This window comes from Alligator sinensis, unplaced genomic scaffold, assembly GCF_000455745.1.
Source record: "Alligator sinensis unplaced genomic scaffold, ASM45574v1 scaffold561_1, whole genome shotgun sequence".
NCBI classification, from domain to species: Eukaryota; Metazoa; Chordata; order Crocodylia; family Alligatoridae; genus Alligator; species Alligator sinensis.
The window spans coordinates 73099-87608 of NW_005842165.1; the positions used below are offsets into that span (position 1 = coordinate 73099).

The following is a 14510-nucleotide window of genomic DNA, read 5'->3' on the forward strand; positions in this document are numbered from 1 at the left end:
CTGCCACTCCCCCCCACCCCCCCCCCCCCCCCCCCCCGAGCCTTCTCGTCTCCAGACTGAAGAGTCCCAAGCCCCTCAGCCTCTCTTCAGCCGGCCTTCCCTCCAGGCTTTGGATCATACGAGTGGCTCTCCTCTGGACTCTTTCAAGCCTCTCCACATCCTTCCTGAAGTGGGGGGCCCAATGCTGGATGCACTATTCCAGCTGCGGTTTCACCAGGGCCGAGTAAAGTGGGAGGATGACTTCCCTGGTTTTGCTTGAGATGCATCGGTGGATGCGCACCAGAGTTTGGTTAGCCTTGCCAGCCACAGCATCACACTGGTGGCTCATATTCATCTTGTAGTCAATCAAGACCCCCAAATCCCTTTTAGTCATGGTGCTAGCAAGCATAGCATTGCCGAGCCTGTAAGTATGCTGGGGGTTCTTCCTACCGAGGTGCAGCACTTTGCATTTCTCTGCATTGAAGGCCATCAGGTTTTGGTTGGCCCACCTTGAGAGTGTGTCCAAGTTGGCCTGTGCATTCCTAGCTTGTCCTGCGGTGTGACCGCCCTCCTCCATAATTTGGTATCATCCGCGAACTTGGCCAGTTCACATCTGACTCCTGAATCTACATCATTGATGAAGATGTTAAAGAGTACTGGCCCAAGTACCGAGCCCTGAGGGACTCCACTGGTAACCTTGTGCTATGATTTACTCCCTTCAACTAGTACTCTTTGGGTCTGACCCCATAGCCCAGGGGCAGGCAATTATTTTGGGCAGAGGGCCACTTAATGAGTTTTGGCAAGCCATTGAGGGCTGCATGGCAGGCAGCTGGGGCAGATAAATATTAATTTTCTACATTTTTAGGGACCCTGTGGGCCAGACAGAATGGCCTGGTGGGCTGCATCTGGCCCACGGGCTGCATTTTGCCTACCCCTGCCTTAGGCAGTTGCCTAGCCATTGGACCATATGATGATCAAGGCTACAGTTCCCCAGCTTATCCATAAGGACATCGTGGGGAAGTAGGTCAAAGGCCTTCTTGAAATCCAGATATATGACGTCTACGTCATCTCCCTTGTCCAGAGCACGTGTTACCTGGTCATAGAAGGAGATGTGGTTGGTCAGGCAAGATCTGCCCATCACAAAGACATATTGGCTGGCATTCAGAAGTTTGCTTTCTGCTAGTCTGGCGTTGATGGATCCCTTGACAATTTTCTCCAGGATTTTTCCAGGGACAGATGTCAGACTGATTGGTCTATAGTTCCCTGAGTCATCCCTCCCCCCTTTCATGCAGATAAGGACCATGTCATCCAGGACCTTGCCCAAGTGCCACGATTTTTCAAATATCTCTGCCAAGGGGGGTGTAATGATGTCTGCCAGCTCTTTCAAGACTCTCGAGTGCAAGGTGACCAATTTATGGTCGCTGTCACCAAGCTTCCCCTCAATCCGCAGATCGCTCACTGGGTCCTCCTCTTTGACTAGGATCAGATCAAGCAATGCCTCTCCCCTAGTCGGCCCATAGACCTCCCGGGTTAGGTAGAGATCATTAATGCACGTGAGAAAGGTATGCAACCTGTCAGATTTGGCCATGCGCTCATCCCAAGAGATGTCAAGGAAGTTGAAGTCCCCCATGACGATCATGCATTGGGAGCATGTAGCTTTGACCAGTTCCCTATTGACTTCCCGATCTAGGTCTTCCTCTTGGTGGGGAGGTCTATGGTAGACTCCTACAAGTGAGTCACCCTCCCCATGTTCTCATAACTTGACCCAGAGGGTCTCAAGATGCCCTTCCTGGTTTGGAAATTCAGTTTGCAGGGAGGTGAGCTGATCCTTGACGTAGAGAGAACCCCCCATCCCCCTTCCCCACTCGGTCTCTCCTATACAAGTTGTAACCCTCTACTGCCACCAACCAATCATAGTTGGAGTCCCACCAGGCCTCCATAATTCCTACAAGGTCATAGTCATTATCACATAGGAGAAGGGTGAGTTCCTCATGCTTATTTCCAAAGCTCCTGGTGCTTGTGTACAGGCAGTTAAGTCTGCCATGAGAAGCCCAATGCTTCCCTGAGGGGTTAAGTGGGACCTTTCCTTAGGCTGTCACCAGAGCGGGTTCCCTAGGGTTGACCAAGTTATTGGTTGTGCGGCTGACGTGACCTGGGCGAGACCTGTTAGTAGACTGCCTGTCCCCCAGCGGTCTCAGTTTAAAGCCCTGTCAAGAAGGTCAGCCATTCAGAAGGTTTATTCTGTGGGAACTAAGTATGTGGAAGAAAAACTGAGAATGGAATGCAGGTGAGAAAAAAGCAGTTATGAAAAAACTTAACTTCTCCTCTCCCCTTCAAGAAAAGAGAAAACAATCAGTTGGAGGTATTTCTTTATTTTGATAGTAGAAGTAAGATTTCATAGAATCATAGAAAATTAGTGTCATCTAGAACAACCTCTTGCTGAAAGCAGGACCATCCCCAACTAGATCATCCCATCCCTAGATCATCCCAGACAAGGCTTTGTCTACCTGGGACTTAAAAAACCTCCAAGGATGGAGATTTCACCACCTTTCTGGGTAACCTGTTCCAGTGCTTTACTACCCTCATGAGAAAGTTACTCCTGATCTCTAACTTAAACTTCCTTTGCTGTAACTTGAGATTATTGCTCCTTGTTCTGTCATCTGCAACCACTGAGAACAGTCTAGCTAAATCCTGTGCAATCACCCTTCAGGTAGTTGAAGGCTGTTATTAAATCCCCTCCTCAGTCCTTTTCTTCAGACTAAATAAGCCTAGTTCCCTCAGCCTCTTCTCAGAAGTTAGGTGCCTCATCCCCTTAACTAGCGGTGCGCCGATACGTTGGCCCAATATTGGATTGGCACAGTATAAAGAAAATTGACTATATCAGAAATTGACCCGATGTAGCCAATAACTTGGCCAATAAATGCCTGTGTGTGCGTGCACGCAGCTGCAGCACAACACAGGCAGCGAGGAGCAGAGCCTGGCAGCGTGCAGCTATTAAGTCTGTTATGGTGAAAGGGAAGGGGCATGGAGGGGCAGATCAACGCCCCCTGTAGTGAGGGAGTGGGGCAGGGGCTGGGGTAGGTGCTGCCTGGGTGGGGTGGGATGGAGCCATGACTTGTCTGGGGGGTAGGGGGGGCACCTGCTGCCACTCATCTGGTGGCCCATCTGGAGCTTCTGCTGCTGCTCCTGCCCCTTGTCCAGGAGGGCACGGGGGGAGGGTGTGTGTGCCCCCAGATCTGTGTGGGGCAGGTTGGGTGGGCTGCTGGGGCTGGGAGCCACACTTTGCTGTGCTCAGGGCAGGTGGTGGTGGTGCTGGGAGCAGGCTACAGGGGGGCTATGGCAAAATTTGAGGTGGGTGGAGCCTCCCCCGGTAACCCCCATCCCAGTGCTGCCATGGCCCACCCTAAAGCTCAGTGGTGTAGCCTGCCCAGCCCGCCCAGCACAGATCCAGGTGCACACACTGGCTGTCCCCCTGTGCCCTCCCAGATGAGCGGCAGGAGCAGCAGCGGGAGCCGCCCTCACTTCCCTGTGCCCCCCTGGATGAGCTGCAGCTCCATCCCACATCCGCCCTGCCCTGGCTGGGCAGCACCTACCCCAGCCTCACTCCCTCCCTCAGTGCAGGGGCGTTGAATGCCCCCCCACGCCCCTTCCCTCCCCCTTCTCTTTTCACCACAACAGACTTACCGGCTGCACACAGCTGTATTGGAAATTGGATCGGTATCGGCTGATATGCCTCCTTAAAAACCGGCTTTCCAAATTGCTTTAAAATTGTAAATATATCAATAAAACATTGTGTTCAACAGATACATACATACATACATACATACATACATATATATATATATATATATATATAATGGTGCTTCATTTTAATCATGGAAAAACACAGATTTTGGGGGTTTTAATCAGAGAATTTGGGTTTCTTCTTCTTTTATGTTTTTATCAGAGGGTTTGGGATTTTTAAACAGAAAACCAGGATCTCTGACTGCAATGTGTAAATATTGATGCATACATTTTTCTCACACATGTATGCTCATTTCACTGGTTACAGTTCTAATGGAGCATTAGTGGCAGTCTCTTAGAAAAATAAACATTTCCTTTAGGGGTAACCCATTCTTTGTCTGATGTAAATGGATACAACATTTATTAAAATGAGTAAAGCCTGTTGTCCCTTTAAAGAACTGATTTGATAAAGATATATGCATACATTTCCACATGTTAATTGTTCCAGTTTAAGACTATTTCACTATGTATTTATCTGTCTATTTTTAAATGCATCACAAGAGCAATCTCAGTTTTGAAACTAAGTACAGCTACTCCTTGATTAATGTCGTAGTAATGTCCTTGAAAAATGCGACATTAAGTGATACAATGCTAAGCTAATCCAGTTATGTCACAGTAGTTGCCTACTAGCAGGTGGTGGCCAAACAATGTTATAACTGAACATCACTCGATTTTAAACAAGTATGTTGTCCAATAGATCAGGGACGTGATAACGAAACAACGTTAACCGGGACAATGTTAAGTGAGGAATACCTGTAGATGGTAATGATGAGGGTGTGACATTGTTAGTTGGCAGTGTTATAGTCCTGGAGAAAGGCTTATTTAGAGTAATAATTGAACAGTGTAATAATGATTAGGAAGTAAATATTAATATCCATTAAATATGAAGTGCTCTTTGGGATAGTGTGTAAAGTGGAAAATGATCAACTAGACTTTGAACTGTAATTATTCCATCAACCGTGCTGTGTAAATCTTACTCTTCTGCAGTAATATTTGCCAAAGGTATTGTCAGTTAAGTCCCAGTCACTTAGTTTGAGAGCTGCTGATTTCCTTGTATGTGTTTATTGGAAAATAGGGCTGTGCGAAGCTTCGGGTGCTGATTCGATTCGGCGGAGATTCGGCCCAATTCAGTGGCCGAATCTCCAAATCCAAATTGAATCGGGACCGATTTAAAGGTGTGAATCAGTTCAAAGCTCTCCGAATCTTCAGAAAAGATTTGGAAAGCTTTAATGATTCAGGCAGTCCCCAGTGGCTGCAGCAGGGAGCTGCAGCTGACTCCAAGCTGGTAAGTGTTGGGGGCGGGGGGAGGAGATCATGGGGGGACCCCTGCCAGGCCCCTGCCCACTCTCCAGCCCCCCATGGCTGACCCCACCCACTCCAGTTCCCTGTACTTTAAAGAAAAGCCCCGGTGCTCACCGGCTGCTGGCGGGTGGTGATCCCCGCTGCCCTACACTGCATGGGGGGCTCTGCCATACTCACCGCTCCTGCAGTGGCCTTGGGGCTTTGGGGGCTTGTGCAGAGCCCTCACATGGCACAGAGCAGCAGGGGGCAGTGGAGATCGCTCCCCACTGGCAGCAGCTGAGAGTTTTCTTGGGTTTTTTTTTTTCTTAAAGGACCAGAGCTGGCCTGGGCGGGGCACCCATGGAGGGGTTGGGGGGCTTGTGCAGAGCCCCCCATGCAACGTGTGGCAGTGGAGGGCAGCAGGGATTGCCCCCCCCACCCAGCAGCACCCAGTGAGTCAGGGATTTTTTTTAACTAGTGCGAGAAGCTGGGGCAGGCAGGGCAGCCATTGTTGGGCTGAGAGAGCGGGCCGGAGGTGGGCCTGGCCTGGGTGACTTGGAGATTTGGCCAGATCAAATCGGGACAGTGATTCGAATCACCAAATTGAGTCACTGTCCCCCAAATCAGCCAAATCCAAAGCAAATACTAGCTGCTTCACACAGGCCTATTAGAAAGCATTCTCCTTTGGAGTGTTTGTATGTCTAACCTCCTTTGTCCTCTGTGAGTTTGACTTTTTACAATAATCTCATAGCACTTTATGGAGAGGGGTAAACTGCCATTTTTTTTACCTTTTGAGCAAGTCTTCAGTTTATTGCCCCAATCCTGCCCTGACTTTCTACAAGATTATAAATCAGTTTTGTCATCATTGTGGCATCCAGCAGCAGGTAGCACTACTACTAATTTGTGTTACCACTTTGCCTAAATTGAAAGCAATGTTTATTTAGTATGGGGTAGAAAAATAAAAAATGCAAACAAAAATATTGATTAGAATAAATACACAGCTGGACTAGGACACTTCAAAGAGACTGAAGCAATTTAATCATGGCCTTGTAAGTATGTGCATAGAAGACAACACTGCCCTCAGAAGTTTCAGTAGAACAGATGTTTCAGTGGTATCCTACCCCACTTTAACTCCTGTACAACCATGTTGCAAAAGCCCAGGTAGTAGTAGGTCTAATTATGCCAGCATAGAATAGTTTATGCTGGTATAATTTACTTTACTTGCTGAATTAGTATATGCTATACCAGCAAAAAACATGTTTAATGTTGGTGCAATGAGGGGAGTTTTGCTAGTAGACCTATGCTGGCAGAACTTCTTAGTGTAAAGCAGCCCATATAGAAGATCCCTTGCATCAAAGGGCTCTTTAATCGATTGAACAAAAGAGATAAGATCCAGAGGACAGAATTTAAGTCAGCAAAGTTCAAACTGGAAGCTAGATGGAAATCTTTGCATGTAATTGACCACTGGACAGATTATCAAAGGATGTGGTAAACTTGGAGTCATATTGTTTGTCCTTCTGAAAATGGGTCCTCCTAATCCAAAGGCAGATTGGTTTGTTTTGATGCACAGGTCATTGGATAAAATTCCATGGCTTGTGCTATGCTGGAGGACACTCAGGGTGTTCACATTGGTTTCTTCTGGCCTTGAAATCTGTGACAAAACTAGATTCTGAGTTTAGTTACTGTGTATGTTGGATAATCGATATGAAGCTTGCACCTTACAAAGTCCTTGGTCAATCACTGACACCAAGCTGATTTGTTTGTCAGTGGTAAAGCAAGAGCAGACATCCTTCAGTTCTGTTCCAACCTTTGTGCTTTCATATTAGTGTGGCTTTGAGAAACTAGCATTTTCATTGACAAGTTATATTACTTTATCATTTAATCCAGGTATCAGTACAAAAAGAATGACATTTGAATGTTGGAACATATTTGATTAGGTTTATTATTCCTTTCTGCTCTGTAAATAATCTTTATTTTACAGTTTGCATATTTAATCTTTTTCATATAGAAATTCTTTATATTTATTTGTCCAAGAGATTAATACGTTGGAATCTTACCATGAGTGGGCCTGAACTTTCGATCTTCTCCACACGCTGGGATCTCACCAACCTCTGTCAACCTCTCTTGCTTGCCCACCACATCTTGCTGGTTTGATTTTCTTTGGGAAGGTCTGCCTGGCAGGGTCACAGTTCTTTTGCAGGGCTGGGCTCCACCTTCCCTACATCTTGCCCCTTTCCTCTCCAGGCCTGTGATGGAAAATCTCTTGGTCTAGAATGGGAATGCCTATCCAGGTACACTCTCTGGACTCCTCTGCATTCTGTAGTCTGCTATTCACAGGTTTGTATTTCTTCTGCTGAATGCCTTCCCACCTGAAACTTAGAAACTCGTTTAACTTATCCTTGAACCAACTTATTTCTTTTTCTCCTGGTCTTTCGTTTCACCTTACTTCAGGCTTTTCAAATGTAACTCCCTCGGAGATGCTGAGGTAAAGGCGGCAGAACTGTTTCTAATCACAAATCAGTCTCCTCTGTGCTGCTGTTTCCCAGCTGTAATTCATTTCACACTGATAAAGTAAATCACGGCTTATCCTTAATCACAAACACATCCACTAAAATTTCATGACATAATCCCTCTTTCTTCAGGTACTATATTATACATCAGAAAGGATGCATCAGTAAATCCTGCACTATTCCCCTGCTCTTCCTCTGGCTTACTGGGAAAATCTCTCCTTTGCCTCCTCTTGCCTTGGCTTGGTTCTAATCCCCACCATTCCTGTCATAGTCTGTCCTTCCCTTACTCAGCTGGTTTCTGCCATCTGTCCTGGGGAGTGTCTCCCTCCTTGCCTTGTCTGAAAGGTGGCTGAAGTGACCAACACAGCTCTGGTGTTTGCTTTACTTATCTATGGCAGCAGCAGTTTGGATCTACGTTTGGAGCTTGTCCAGGCCTTGGTGACTCTGGTTTGGCAGCCTGGGTCTTCTTCCTGCCCCCAGATAATACAGCTCCTGGCTCGCCTGGTTTCTCCCCACTCCGGGGGACGCTGAACACCCAGCCCCCATCCGGCATCTCTTTTAAATGGCCCACTCTACCTTTTGGGCCAATCAGAGCAGGCTCCTTGGGGCACGTGGTTCTGTGTCCCTGGGCCTGCCTGCCTTTGGTTCCCCCCCGGGACCCTCTTTCCCAGTGCACCAGGGGTGTGCTGCTCTCCCAGACCTGCCTTGGTAAGTCCTGCGCTGGCTTGACTGGCGTCTCATTTCCATAGCAGGGGCTTGACTCCGGTCCCTGCTGCACTTACCTCCTTGTGTGTCTCAGCGCAGCTGGTCTTTAGATCAGTTTTTCTTGGAATCTTAACAGAAGCTTCACAGTAGAGATTTACTGTTTCCTGTCTGGAAAAGTAAAGATGGTGGAAAATTTCAACATGCTGCTTTCCATAAGCAAGTTGATTTCACATTGACTAGCAAGATACTATATCAGCTATCTTTGCAAATTGGTTCCTTCTCTCTCGAACTTGCTGTGTAGAGCTGTTGTAATTGTGTCAGTCTGTAAATCAGAATTTAAGGTTGTTTATGCTGCCGTGATTCTAAACGTTAGTTTGGTAATGAATATTCTTTCTGTGCCTTGGCAGGCGAAAGCACTACAAAATAATTTCTTGGTTAACTACCTAGAGGTTATGTACTACATACGCTCTATATGTTACATAGTTCCTGCTAAAAGAGTTACTTTTTCTGGCTGAAATTAACTTAATCTAAGCATAAGTGTGTTTTGTGCATCATGAATGCTGAGCCTTGCAAACTAAAATATTTGAACCGAAGTCTGAGGGAGCATTAGATAAGAATATTCTCACTTCAGAATCTTTGTGTTTGCTTGCTGGGTTTTCCATATAGCCCTCTGAAGGTTCAGGTGTTTTTTAAAAGATCTCATCTTTTTTCTTGGCATTTGACAACAAGTGTCCTGAAGAGGGCTCTCAAATACTGAATTTTTGCAAACATTTTCTTCTCTGGGTCTATTTGCAGGGAAAAAAAGTCTTTCCTCCCTAACTTACCTTCTTTCAGAGCAGCCTGTCAGTTTCTTTCATGTTAAACTCCAGAATTCTTCTTGCTGATTATTAAACTCTTGGCTTACTATCATTAGTGTCAGTGAGCCCCTCATTTTGTACGTCTGCTGAATATTCCATTACAGTCAGTCAGCATTGGTTTTCAAATTTTGTAATTCTCTTTCAGGTTGAAAATAATCTAGTATTATGTACCCAAATAGAATGAGCTACTATTGATACTTTGAAAATAAAAGCCTATTTGCTTATTTCCAAGTTTTGATTTCATCTTATTTTATAACACAGAGCTTTTTCTTTAACTTTTAAAACTAAAGGCTATTTATTTCAATAAACTTGGAGAATGGACTAAAAGCAGGGAAACCACAGTTCAGGTTCTTTTGGAGTTTATAAATTCATTTCTAGGTATTGACGTTTCTGAGATGATCAGGATCATATAAAATTCAGAGAGCTGTAATGCAAAACTATCTCTGAACTCCTGTTACTGAATGTCTGAATTTTATGCTGTTGGACAACATATGAACTGCAGATTTGTTTCTTTTTCTAGGTACTCGTAACACAATTTATATTTTTTTCCCAAAGGCTGAATATGAAGTGCTAATGAAGTATAAATCAAAATGCTTCAGGGGTGTCGGTTATAGCTGTGTTGGACTAAGGGCATAGGCAGACACAGGGTTCTTTGGGTAAATGTGATATCTTTTATCAGACCAACTAAATAGTTGGAAAAACTGTTCTTTGCAAGCTTTTAGGCAAAAACACCCTTCTTCGGATATAGGGAGAGCCTGCTAGTGTTTGTATTCTCTCCTGGATGAAATAGAAGCTTAAGCCAATATGCAAAATGCAAGTCTGTGAAAATGCGTGGTAGGGAAGATCAGAGGGGATGAGAGTTAATAGGTGCAAGACAGGAAGGTGGGGTTGAGGGGAAGAAGAGGGGAATGTTGACCTGGTGATTGAATGTAGTTGGTAAAATGTAGAGAGGTTACTTGGGGTTATCCAATGGCAGACAGTTTATAATGTACAATAAATGCAATGTCTGTATTTAGTCCATAAAACTACAGGGTACAAAAACTTATGAGGTGAAGCTTGTAGGCTTGTCGACGAAAGGTGTTTTGTAGGCTTATCTACAAAAGGAGCCCTACCCCCTGCTTCCTGGCGAAGTCCCAGCAGCTGCACGTGGTGACAGGGAGCGGGGAAATCTGCTGGCTCCATCACGCGGGGCTTCTCCAACTGTGGTGTGTGAGTGCTGGGAGCTGCACATGCGCCACAGGAAGCCCTGCCTAATAGAGGCGGGCTGGTCTGGCTCCACTCTTTGCTGCCACATGCAGCTCCCGGGAGCCATGCACTGCCTTAGCAGCAGTGTGCACAGGGCAACAAACACCCCAAAGGCCTGCTGCCTGCTGCTGCTGCCAGTGGTGGGAGCTGTACATCATTGGGTGGGATGTGGGGGGGTCCCCACACCCCCTCACACCCCACAAACTCACACCCTGCCTACCCAAGCTCCATGGTCCCACTGCCCCCCTGGGTCTGGGCTCCGTGCTTCTACCACCCCAGCCCCATGCCCTGCTGTCCTGCCCAGCTGTAGACCCCCCCTCCAGCCCCTGCCACTTCCCTACCTGCTGCCTGGAGCAAACACTACAGCAAGGACAGGAGGAGGAGCCACTGGAGGCTAGGGAAGCCGAGCAGGTCCCCCAGTGGTTTCTGTGTGCCAGCGCGCACAGAAGCTGTGTGCGCTGGCTGGGCTGGGCCTTTCCGTGCACGAGGATTGGAGCAAGGTGTGTGGGCTGGGTAGGGTACAGTTAATTGGTGGGTGCCCATGGACCGGATGAAATTGCCTGGTGGGCCGGATTCGGCCCGTGGGCCTGCCTCTGCAATAGATGCTTTGATTACAACATTAGGCTAATACAAATGATTAATCTAAATTAATTTTGTATTATGGTACTATACCAGAGTGTCTCACTAGTCTAGTATTTGTTGAAAACTACATGTCTTTTATATTGGAATGAGTAGCATGGATATAAAATACAGAGCAATGGACTAGCTCACTATAGCTGTTCCACTATTGCACTGGGACTTGGACCTCACAGCATGTCACTAACAAGTTTTCTCGCTTTGTATTTATTATTTAATTTGTGTATAGTTCTAAAAAGAGTCCCATCCCTAAGGTTAAAAACTTCTAATGCTGTTTTACACACTTGCGATGTTAACCAACCCACATTCTTTAGTGGCCTATATGACCGTATTATATTTGCAATATGATGCTTATTCTGAAACATTTTTTGTGTGACGAATCTCCATTTCTTGCCCCTCAGTGTGTTGTCTCATCTAAAAATATCTGGGTAAATTACTTATTCCCTAGCATATTTCAGAGTAGTTCCAAAAGGCACTGTATGAGAAGTAAAGTCTCTGCACCTACAAATATTAATTCTTTCCATCAATATTAGAAAGAGCAAGTTTTCTGAACTAAGTGAGGTACACAGACATAAGCACAATAGACTTATTCATGTAACCCAAAATTTTTTAAATGGCATGTATCATGTTTTCCTTATAAGGTCAGAAGGCCAATAGCTGTATTAGTTATGCAATTTACTTCATTGCACACTTTTTGAACTACCTCAATGTCATCAAGACACTCGCTTTTCATTTAAATGATAAAATTTGCTGAACCTGCAGGGTAGTTTGAAAGTTCATCTGTAAGCTCACCATTGTTAATGCTGAAAGGCTTGTGTCCGCAGCAATGACAGTGGTAACTTTGATAAGGCAAATTCAGCCAGGGACTGAAAGGATTAAAAACTCCACTAGATCTACAGATTACTGGAACTGCATCAAGCTGCAAAAGCTTCACTATTTAAAAACATCAGTCCCAAAGGATTGATAGAGTAAAACATTCAGTGACTCAGTAAGCACATTATAGCAAATGCTCCTGAGAACTCTTGATCAGTAGCTAAAACAGAGCTTAAATCCATGTCTTAAAATAATTTAACAAGGAATGTTCAATTCCAGAAGCTCAGAAAGTTGACTTGATACACTGAGCTGCTACATACTGAAAATGACAGATTAGACTTCTCTGATTTCGCAGAAGTATAAAAATAGTCCAGGAACTACAACATGAATGCGAGGAAGCAGCTTGTGTTGTGTTTGCTGGTAAATAATGACATGTATCACATGCTGTAAAACTGAAGGCCAGATGAATGCTTTTGACTTGTATGCTTAGCATATAATAAACCTCATTCTGCTGTGTTACTTTTGTATGTGATTTTGTTCAGAATGTGCCTTATTTATGCAAATATAAGATGAAGTATTTTCCCCAGTTGGCATGGGAAAAAAGTCCTTCATCTTATATTCGCATACCAGCAACCTTCCTCCCACCCCCTGCAATTAAATACACTGTGTATCATTAAATTGCTGCTAGAAACAGCACGTGCTCAGTCATGGAAACCAACTATGAAGTTAATTGAATGTAGACCACAATAAGCATGGCCATAAAATACTTGGCCCACATTGGGAAAAACACTGATTTTTTTTTTTTTTCTTTTTTTGAAAAACATCTATCGATGGATTGATTCATAGATTGTTAGGGGCTGGAAGGGACCTTGTAGAACATCAGGTCCAGTCCCCCTGCACTAGGCAGGAAAAGATGACTGGAGTCAAGTGACCCCAGTGAGGTGACTATCCAGTCTCCTTTTGAAGATTTCCAAGGTAGGTGACTGCACCACAACTGGAGGAAGTTTATTCCACAGTCTGGACACCCTAACTGTGAAGGAATTTTTCCTGGAATTGAGCCTGAAGCGGCCTTTCAGGAGTTTGGATCCATTGCTCCTGGTCTTCCCCAGGGGTGCCCTGGTGAACAGCTGTTCACTGAGTTCTTGATGTACTGCCCCAACGTAGCAGTAAGCCGCTACCAAGTCCCCTCTCCGCCTTCTCTTCTGTAGGCTGAAGAGGCCCAAGTCCCTCAGCCTCTCCTCGTATGGCTTGTCTTGCAAGTCCCTGATCATATGGGTGGCTCTTCTCTGGGCTATCTCAAGTTTTTCCACATCCTTGTTGAAGTGTGGCGCCCAGAACTAGATGTACCGGTCCAAGCACGGACCTCTGAGGGACACCACTGGCCACTTCTTGCCAGGATGACACAGATCCGTTCATGAGAACTCCCTGGGTCCTACCATGCAGCCAGTTTTCCACCCACTAACTGTTGAGCAGTTAAGCCCACAATCTTCCAGTTTATCCACAAGGATATTATGGGATACTAGATCAAACACCTTTTGGAAGTCTAGGTATATAATGTTGACCTTCTTTCCCATGTCCAGGTGGTGAGAGACTTGTTCGTAGAAGGAGATGAAATTGGTAAGGCACGACCTGCCCGTGACGAAGCCGTGCTGGCTGTCATTCAGAATCTTACCCTCAATGAGTGTATCGCGCATAGATTCTTTAATGAGTTTTTCCAGGATTTTCCCTGGAATGGAGGTTAGGCTGACTGGCCTATAGTTGCCCAGGTCCTCCCTCTTCTGCTTCTTGAAGATGGGCACAATGTTCCAATCTTCAGGGATCTCCCCTGTGTGCCACGATTTCTGAAAGAGTTGTGCCAGGGGTTCTGCAGTGACCTCAGCCAGCTCCATCAGCACTCTCGGGTGAAGTCCATCTGGTCCTGCTGACTTATAAATGTCTAGCTTTTCTAGTTGTTTTTGTCCCAGCTCAGCATCCACAGTGGGAAGGCTATCATTCCCATCATGCCCTCTGTGATCCTTATCTTGCTTGTCTTTCCCCTTGGCTCGGTGAAATACCGAAACAAAGTGGGTATTCAGGAGTTCATTTTTTTTCCTGAGTGTCCATTACCAGCTGTCCTGAGGTGTTAACCAGGGGCACCATGCTTCCATTTGTTTTCCTTTTGCTCCTTACATACCTAAAGAAGGATTTCTTATTGTCCTTGACTCCCTTGGCTAACTTAAATTCAGTTGCCGCCTTAGCTTTCCTAATCATTTCCCTACCAGACATTTCCATAAAAGTGTGGACCACTGTTGTATAGTCCTCCTTGAGGACTGTCCCTAGCTTCCACTGTGTGTACGCCTATTTTTTTCTTTTTCAAGAGGACTGCGATGTCTCTATTGAGCCAGGAGGGCTTGCCCTTCTGCTACCTTTCCTCTTCATGGTAATGGTTTTCTTTTGTGCTTTGAGAATCATGTCCCTGAGGAATGACCACTCTTTTTGCACCCCATTCACCTTCCGTCCTTGGTCCTGCATCGCCTCCACTACTAGGGCTCTGAGCCTGTTGAAGTCAGCATTTTTGAAGCCCAGGACTTCAGTCCTGCCAGTTGATTTGTCAGCCTTGCGGCAGACAGTGAACCTGATGAGCTTATGGTTGCTGTCACCCAGGCTACCCTTCGTGTTCAAGCCACACACCAGATCATCTCCTTTGGCCAACACCAAGTCT

General features: G+C 45.7%; 1 protein-coding gene across 3 annotated transcripts in view; it reads left to right on the forward strand.

Moving 5' to 3' along the window:
* RFFL (ring finger and FYVE like domain containing E3 ubiquitin protein ligase) overlaps positions 1-14510 on the forward strand; it is a 70535-nt gene that overhangs the window by 27939 nt on the left and 28086 nt on the right. The window contains exon 1 of one of the 3 annotated variants that reach the window (XM_025206596.1): positions 8243-8261. The exons of the other annotated variants lie outside the window; for them this stretch is intronic. The gene's annotated coding sequence lies outside the window, so the exon portion shown is untranslated. Of the gene's footprint in view, positions 1-8242; positions 8262-14510 lie in introns of those variants that run through there. 3 annotated transcript variants of the gene reach the window in all.